This window comes from Cebus imitator, unplaced genomic scaffold, assembly GCF_001604975.1.
Source record: "Cebus imitator isolate Cc_AM_T3 unplaced genomic scaffold, Cebus_imitator-1.0 Scaffold335, whole genome shotgun sequence".
NCBI classification, from domain to species: Eukaryota; Metazoa; Chordata; class Mammalia; order Primates; family Cebidae; genus Cebus; species Cebus imitator.
In genome coordinates, this window is record NW_016107650.1 from 1 (window position 1) to 7,580 (window position 7,580).

The 7,580-nt window shown below is 36.8% G+C and overlaps 1 long non-coding RNA gene across 1 annotated transcript in view; it reads left to right on the plus strand.

The window, feature by feature from the left end:
* The first annotated feature begins 8 nt into the window (after window positions 1-8).
* Window positions 9-7,580, plus strand: part of LOC108287025 — a 19,863-nt gene continuing 12,291 nt past the window's right edge. The window contains exon 1 of the long non-coding RNA XR_001818168.2: window positions 9-1,388. This is a non-coding gene — a long non-coding RNA (uncharacterized LOC108287025). The remainder of the gene's footprint in view (window positions 1,389-7,580) is intronic.

Below are 7,580 nucleotides of genomic sequence, written 5' to 3' on the forward strand. Positions count from 1 at the left end.
CGTTAGAAATTCCAAACTGATGATGTCTTTTTGTATGCTCATGACTGATGGCTGGAAACCCCTATGTAGATTCAGGATGGCAACTGATCACTATCGTGAAGACATTGATTAGAGGATTGAGATCCCCTGTCTCACTCTGCAGACTCTGGGGCGAAGAGAAAGCCTGAAGGTTTTCAGTCACCAATGGCCAGTGGTTTACTTAATCAGTGGTGCATATGTAATAAAGCTTTAATAAAGACCCATAGGGACTGGGCTTAGAGAGCTTCCAGTTCGCTGAATACATTGTGTTTCCTGAAGGATGCTGTGTCCTGGGAGGGCATGTAATCTCTTTGTTCCACTTCCCCCAGATTTTGCACTGTGCGTCTCTTCATCTGTACTTTTTGTAATGTCATTCATACCAAACTGGTAAACATGTTTCTCTCAGTACTTTAAGCCATGCCAGCAATTCAATCTAACCCAAAGAGGGAGTCCTGGGAACCTTAATTGAACCCCAAATTGAAGCCAGTTGGTCAGAAGTTCTGGAGTTTCAGACTTAGGATTGATGTAGGGAGGCAGTCTCATGGGACAGAGCCCTTTACCTGTGGAATCTGTTGCTATCTGCAGATAGAGTATGAGAACCAAATTAGAGCACACCCAGCTTGTATCATGTGTAGAAATGATTGCTTGTTGTTGGCAGGGGAAAAAACCCTCCCCACATTTGATCACGGAAGCCCTCTTTGTTGATGATTGTTTCTGTGGTGTGAGAGTAGAGAAAAACGTGGCAAGTATGTCTTTTTGACATGTTGTGGATAAGGGAAGTACTATATACTCTGTTTTAACTGCCCTTCATATTTTGGTTCAGAAATCATGCTCTTTGACACTGGTCACTCATAACACTGTTCTGATAACAATACCAGTTTTAGTGAATCCCATGTGGTTTGTCTACAATGACTTGTATTCTGCAGTTCACTTGTAGATACCAAATTTTGAGAAATTTATTCTTTGTATTTAATAAATACAAAGTAAGGAAGAGTTCTTACTGCACTCATCACATACCAGTATGTATAATTTATATTAATTCTTATAAGAGCTAAGGTATGCTCCCAAAGGAATGCTTTGTAAAAAAACATCAGTCCTATAATTTAAAGAAAAATGGTCTAAACCATGCACACAAGTGTGCCTAATTTTTTTTATGAACGTAGAATCTTGCTATGTTTTCCAAACTAGTCTCAAACTTCTGGGTTTCTCAAGTGATCCTCCTGCCTCTGTCTCCCAAGTAGTTGAGATTACAGGCATACACGACTGTGCCTTCTTATGTTTTTAATATTCTATATATTTATTATTGATTTATAATGCATTTTCCCTTTTCCTTTAATAGATTCTGGGAGTTCTGATGAATCTGCTGTGAGGTAGGATTTTACAGATTTAAAAAATTACATTAAGGAAATAAGAGATGGAAGAAACTAGTATCTGTTGAGTGTTGTATTCTGGGCTAACCACCCTATTATGTGCTACACATTTATGTCATAAAGCCATCACAACTTCTGTGTTCTTACAACCTACTGTTTATTAAATAGCCAACTGTGGTTTAGAAAGGCTGATTAATTGGCTCATGACCCCATAGTTAAAAAAGTAGCTGACTCACAGTTAAACCGTCAGCCTGCCTGGTTTCCAAATCTTTGTTTTGCTCCTCAGCATAGATGGAAAAAGATCTGTGCAGCAATTGGATCAAGATATATGTTAGCATCCGATTAATTAATACAGTGAAATCTAGTTATATGTTAACTCTCATTTATGGTTTATTAGAAATGAGGTTGGTCTAACAGTTTGTCCTACTAAATTTGATAAATTGCAGTGGTAACCAATATCTTATCTTTACCATCAAAGGCTTTAGGGCAGTGTAAAGGTTTGGCCATAGGATTGCAAATTTTACAAAACCAAGATAAGGCAAGTCTTAGAGAGAAATTATTTGACTTCCCAGTTTGGTTTTCCCTTTAGGCTAGTATTTCAACTGCTACAATACCTTTTTTTAAGTCTTTTTTTCTTTTTCCATGACATTTCCATAACCTTGTCTTTATGTTTTAAAGTGTTTTTCTCTGCTTTTGGTGTTTATTTTGTTCTATTACTTTTTTCAAATTCTGCTGGCTATGTATCCCCAATTTTCCTATAGACAATCAAAAGCAGGCAGAATTTCAGAAATTTAAGGAATCATTCTTAAATTCAGAAATTTAAGGATCATAACCTCTAGTACTTCAACGTGTGTTAAATATTCTGGTCAAGTGTTTTTCTAGATAGAGGACCTGAGACTTAAATACATTAAGATACTTTTCTTTTTGGACATAGCAAGTGGCAGAAATGAGATTTAAACTCATTTTAAAGCCCAGTACTTCGGTTTTATTTCATGGGTGTTTTTTCTAGTTGTTGTGGACAGTCTTGCTCTCTCGCCCAGGCTTGAGTGCAGGGGTGCAGTCTTGGCTCGTTGCAACCTCTGCTGCCTGGGTTCTAGAGATTTTTTTGCCTCAGTCTCTCAAATAGCTGGGATTACAGCTGCGCCGTGGTGGCTCACACCTGTAATCCCGGATCTTTCGGAGGCTGAGACAGACAGATTATGGGGTCAAGAGATCCAGGCCATCCTGGGCAAAATGTTGAAAATCAGTCTACTAAAAATACAAAACAAATTAGCTTGGCATGGTGGCGGGTACCTGCAGTTCCAGCTACATGGGAGGCTGAGGCAGGAGACTTGCTTGAAGAAGGGAGGCGGAGGTTGCAGTGAGCCGAGATCGCACCATTGCACTCTAGCCTGGTGACAGAGCGAGACTCTGTCTCAGATAATAATGATGATGAGGAGGAGGATGATACAAATGGGCAGTGAGTCTGGTGCACCCAGTGGATAGAATGAGAATGAAATTAACTGATAAACCCAATGGAAGTGGGAAGAATGGAATGAGCAGGGGGAAGGTCAAGTTTGAAGTGAAACAACACTGGATTGGATAGGAATACAGATTCTTCAGTAAGAAATCAGAATATTGGAGTTTGACAAGTTTAATAAAGATAAATTACAAAGATGAACACAAGATGTTGGGAATTTACAAAGACATTAAAATAGAGTTCAAGGGAGCTTTAAACAGGTGCTTTTTTTTTTTTTTATCAATAACTGAAAAACTTGAACAATTTTACTGACAGATGCTAAAACATTTTGAGACACTGGGAAGGGTCTCTACAGCAGATAGAAATGTGGTATCACGTGCTTCCATTCTGACTTACAGAAGGGTGGCTTATAGCTTCTTGAGTACTAGGGGCAGAGATTGCTGAACTATATAGATCTGTAGCCCAGGGGAGGTACCTCCTCACCTCTGCTTTTGATGACCTTCCAGTGTTCATGTAGGTTGGGTCAGGGACATGGTTGACTGGCCAATCGGTCATGAAGTTCAGTTGGGTAATTGAAGGTGTGTCTATGATGGGGCACTTCATGGAGACTCCAGTTAGGTTGTCATTCAGGAGCAGGGATGTAGAGAGTCACTCCTGGTCATTTGAGGCCATCCTTTCAGGAATCTGTGCTTTCATAGATTGAAGATTGGAGACTGCCATGGAGCCCTGCAGAAGTGGAATCTGGAAGCCAATAGGAAGAAAGATGTTTAGATAGTACTTAGGGAAATAGCGTATGACTACCAGGACTCTGCTTTTCCAGCAGTCTCTCTCCTTTGATATCTCAGTGCCTATGAAGATTTTTTTTTTTTTAATGAAGATTTTTTTTTTTTTAAGAGGGAGTCTTGCTCCGTCACCCAGGCTGGAGTACAGTGGCATGATCTCAGCTCACCACAACCTCCACCTCCAGGGTTCAAGCGATTCTTCTGCCTTAGCGTCCCTAGTAGCTCGAATTACAGGTGTTTGCCACCACTCCTGGCTAAGGTTTGCATTGTTAGTGAAGACAGGGTTTCACCATGTTGGCCAGGCTGGTATTGAGCTCCTGACCTCATGTGATCTGTTCACTTTGGCCTCCCAAAGAGCTGGAATTTTAGGTGTGAGCCACTGTGCCCGGCCCTACCTGTGAAGGATTTAAGGGCTTCCTAGTTAATGTGGACCTGAAAAATGTAGGACGTATAGAGTAAAATTGAATTTTTATTATTGTTAATGTATTAATCTTTCTGGGAAGAGTATTCTCAAAGAGAACATATACCTTTGTTATTAGATTTCTGTGTACTTAACATTCACACATTTCAAATATTGCAGGTGATTCCCTGCACTGTTTTGGGACAAAAGAAAGCAATGGGATTTTAAGTGGCTTCTATGCTGAGGAATCAAGACTACCAATTTGAAGTGACAGATTCGTCTTTGAACCAGAGATAGATAATGGAAAAGAAACAGTGGATGTTTCTACCTTGTTTTAGGTCATCAGGTTTCTTCCAGTTTAGGTAACAAAAGTTATGTCATTTATTAGTTGAATTTTGAGTACAACTTCAGAATAGATAATTTGTCAGGGAAAATTATCATCAGGCTCTGGTATATATTGGCTGTCACTATTTGTTACATGCAGCTGAAGGTCAGTTTTCATTGACTATTGTACATAGAGACTTAAAAAACTGAAGTCTATTTCTAAAACAGATAATTATATCAAGAAACATTATTTAATGCACAGATAGCTGACCTTTTCCCAGATTGTGAATTTGTTTTTTGGAGGGAGAAGCTGAATATGAACTGGCAGTTAAAAAATTTGTAAGGAACAGCTTGCTCATATTCATTGTGTATTTTTGCTCTAAAGCATTTTCCATGAACTGTGTGTTAATTCATGCCCTAAGCGAGAAGATGACAGTTTGACTGTTACCACCAAGTTAAAGTGGCCTCTTGTAAAATTAATTTTCTCAGTCAAGTTTTGCATATTATTAACTTTTAAAATTTAGCAGTGGTTTATTTTTTTCTATGTTGGAATAAAAAGTTGGTCAGAGAAAAGCATGGACATGGCTAGTTGATTAAAAAAAAATTGTTTAACCTTAATAACTAACAAAAGATAATTAAGTACTGTGACGGGGTGGCGGCTGAAAGACAATGAACTGGAAAATACATAGTGACAGGAAAATCAAATTAGAAAATGCTTTCCCTAAGAAAGGAAACATAAAATTTGGTTAAGGTTTATTTGGATAAATATTAATATTGGCTTTTAAATCATACTAGTGTTACTTTCATAATATTTATGCCTGTATAATTCTTCCATGAATCAAATTACTTGTAGTTATCAGGGAATCTTCCTGGTACCTTTTATTTACAAAACTATACAGCACATAGCAAATAGCTTTTTTTGGACACTTAGTATTTTTGTATCATGTAGTTTTGAGGAGAGATTTGTTTGTCTACTTATATTATTAGTTCTATAGTGAGACTAAAATAAAATTTATAGAAAACTAATTGGTTAGGGTGGTGTACACCTGTAGTACCAGCTACTTGGGGGTTTGAGGCAGGAGGATTGCTTGGGCCCAGGAGTTTGAGAACAGCCTGGGCAACATGACCAGATTGTATCTGCTTTAAAAATATAAATTGTAGAAATTTAAATTTATGTTATCAAAATTTGTATTACAAATGGATTTTTGTGTGTATTGTAAGTTGTCCATAAATTGTATATGTAAAATACTTCGTCTAATGAATAACATATATTTTACTGCAAATTATCAGTTACATAAACAGACTCTTAATACCAATATGGTAAAACTTTAACACCATAATTTTGTCATTGTAGTTGATTTAAAACATCCACTCAAAGTCTTTATATTACATTCAGAAATGTAAAATTTCAGAAATTTTTATATTTAGTTGTTTAAAAATTTGAAGGTGGTAGCAGCATACTACAAGATACTGGAGGTTATAGACATATTTGTGTGTATCCTGGAGTACCTGGCATACAGTCTTCCATGTAGGAAGCATTGTAATTGTTGCTTTTTCGAGATGGAGTTTGACTCTGTCATCCAGGCTGGAGTGCAATGGTGGGATCTTGGCTCACTGCAGTGTTCACTTCTTGGGCTCAGGTGATCCTCCCACCTCAGCCATCCAAGTAGCTGGCACTGTAGGCCTTTGTCACCATGCTTGGCTGAGTTTTCTATTTTTTGTAGAGATGCGGTTTTGCCTTGTGGCCCAGGCTGATCTTTAACTGTTGGACTCACATGATATGCCCGCCTCAGCCTCTAAAAGTGCTGGGGTTACAGGCATGAGTTGCCACATTCAGCCTTAATAGTTGTTTAATCTGAATAAACAGAAGAATAAAATTTTATATAATGGAATGTTATAAGTAGTACACATAATGTACTGATTAAATACTGCAGTTAAAAATATTGCTCACATTTCTATTTTTTTTTAATGTTTAAGGATGTATAAGTTTTGATGTGTTATTCTGAGAAATTATGCCATAAATAAAAGGAAATAAATTAGAAATAGGTCATTAATAGCAAAGACGGTTAGAATATATTTTCTAGTATAATTCAACTGGAATCTTAGATTGTGATTTTAGACTAAAATTTTTTAAACATTTTATTAGCTCCAACTCAGGCTTCTAATAAATATGCCTTTATAAGCCATGCATTACTCTTTAGAATTCTGGTGACCAATTCTTTCTGTAGGTGGAAAGTTGATGGAAAATTCTAATTTTCCCTCTCTGTAGTAATAACGGTCTTTCAGGTAGTGATACATGACATTGGTTAGCTAATTGAATGTTTTATAGTAATAAAATTAAACTCTGTATCACATAAATATTTTTTAAAAATGAATTGTAGCATAAGTATTAACCTGTATTGTTAGGGCTATAAAGGAACAAAAGGCTCTGTTACATATCTATTTCTTCGTATACTACTGCATGTCATGTTTCTTGTTTTTCTTGGCTGAAGATGAGATTAAATTGACTAGGCTTGTTTGCTGTTTTCCCCTTCATGCTCACATTTTAAAAATGATTTATCCCCACCTAATAAAATTTCTTGTAGATCTGATTTCTTTAGTGATCGGTCTTTCAGTCCACCTATGTCTTCATTGTCAGCATATTTAGTTACAGCTTTCTCTTTAGTTATCTATGTGTGGCTGTCATTCAACAATTATTGTCCACAAGATTTGTTCTTTTTTTTCTTTTCCTTTGGAAGAGCAGAATATATACATTTATCTTTATCTTTTTGACAAACAGAATAAAAGCAACTAACACTGTTTGCAAAGCCAACCCACTTAAATGAGGTACTACTATGAACTAAATTCTCATTTTCCCCCACAAGATGTGATTTATGCAAATAATTTCCTCCTGCATATACCCACAATCATTTTCTCATTTTTTAGCTCATAATTAATAATAGGTGCTAAGTAAATTACTGCTTCATAGTATAATTCTGTAATTTGCATGATTCATTTAAGGAAAAAGTATACTATAGTCCCAGCCAAATAAAGCTTAGAATTTGTGAAAAATCACTTTGTGTTATCAAAATAAGTTTATCTAAAATCTAAAGAATTATTTCAGGGCCGGGCGCTATGGCTCACGCCTGTAATCCTAGCACTTTGGGAGGCCGAGGTGGGTGGATCACCTGAGGTCAGGAGATCAAGACCATCCTGGCCATCATGGTGAAACCCCATCTTTATTTAAA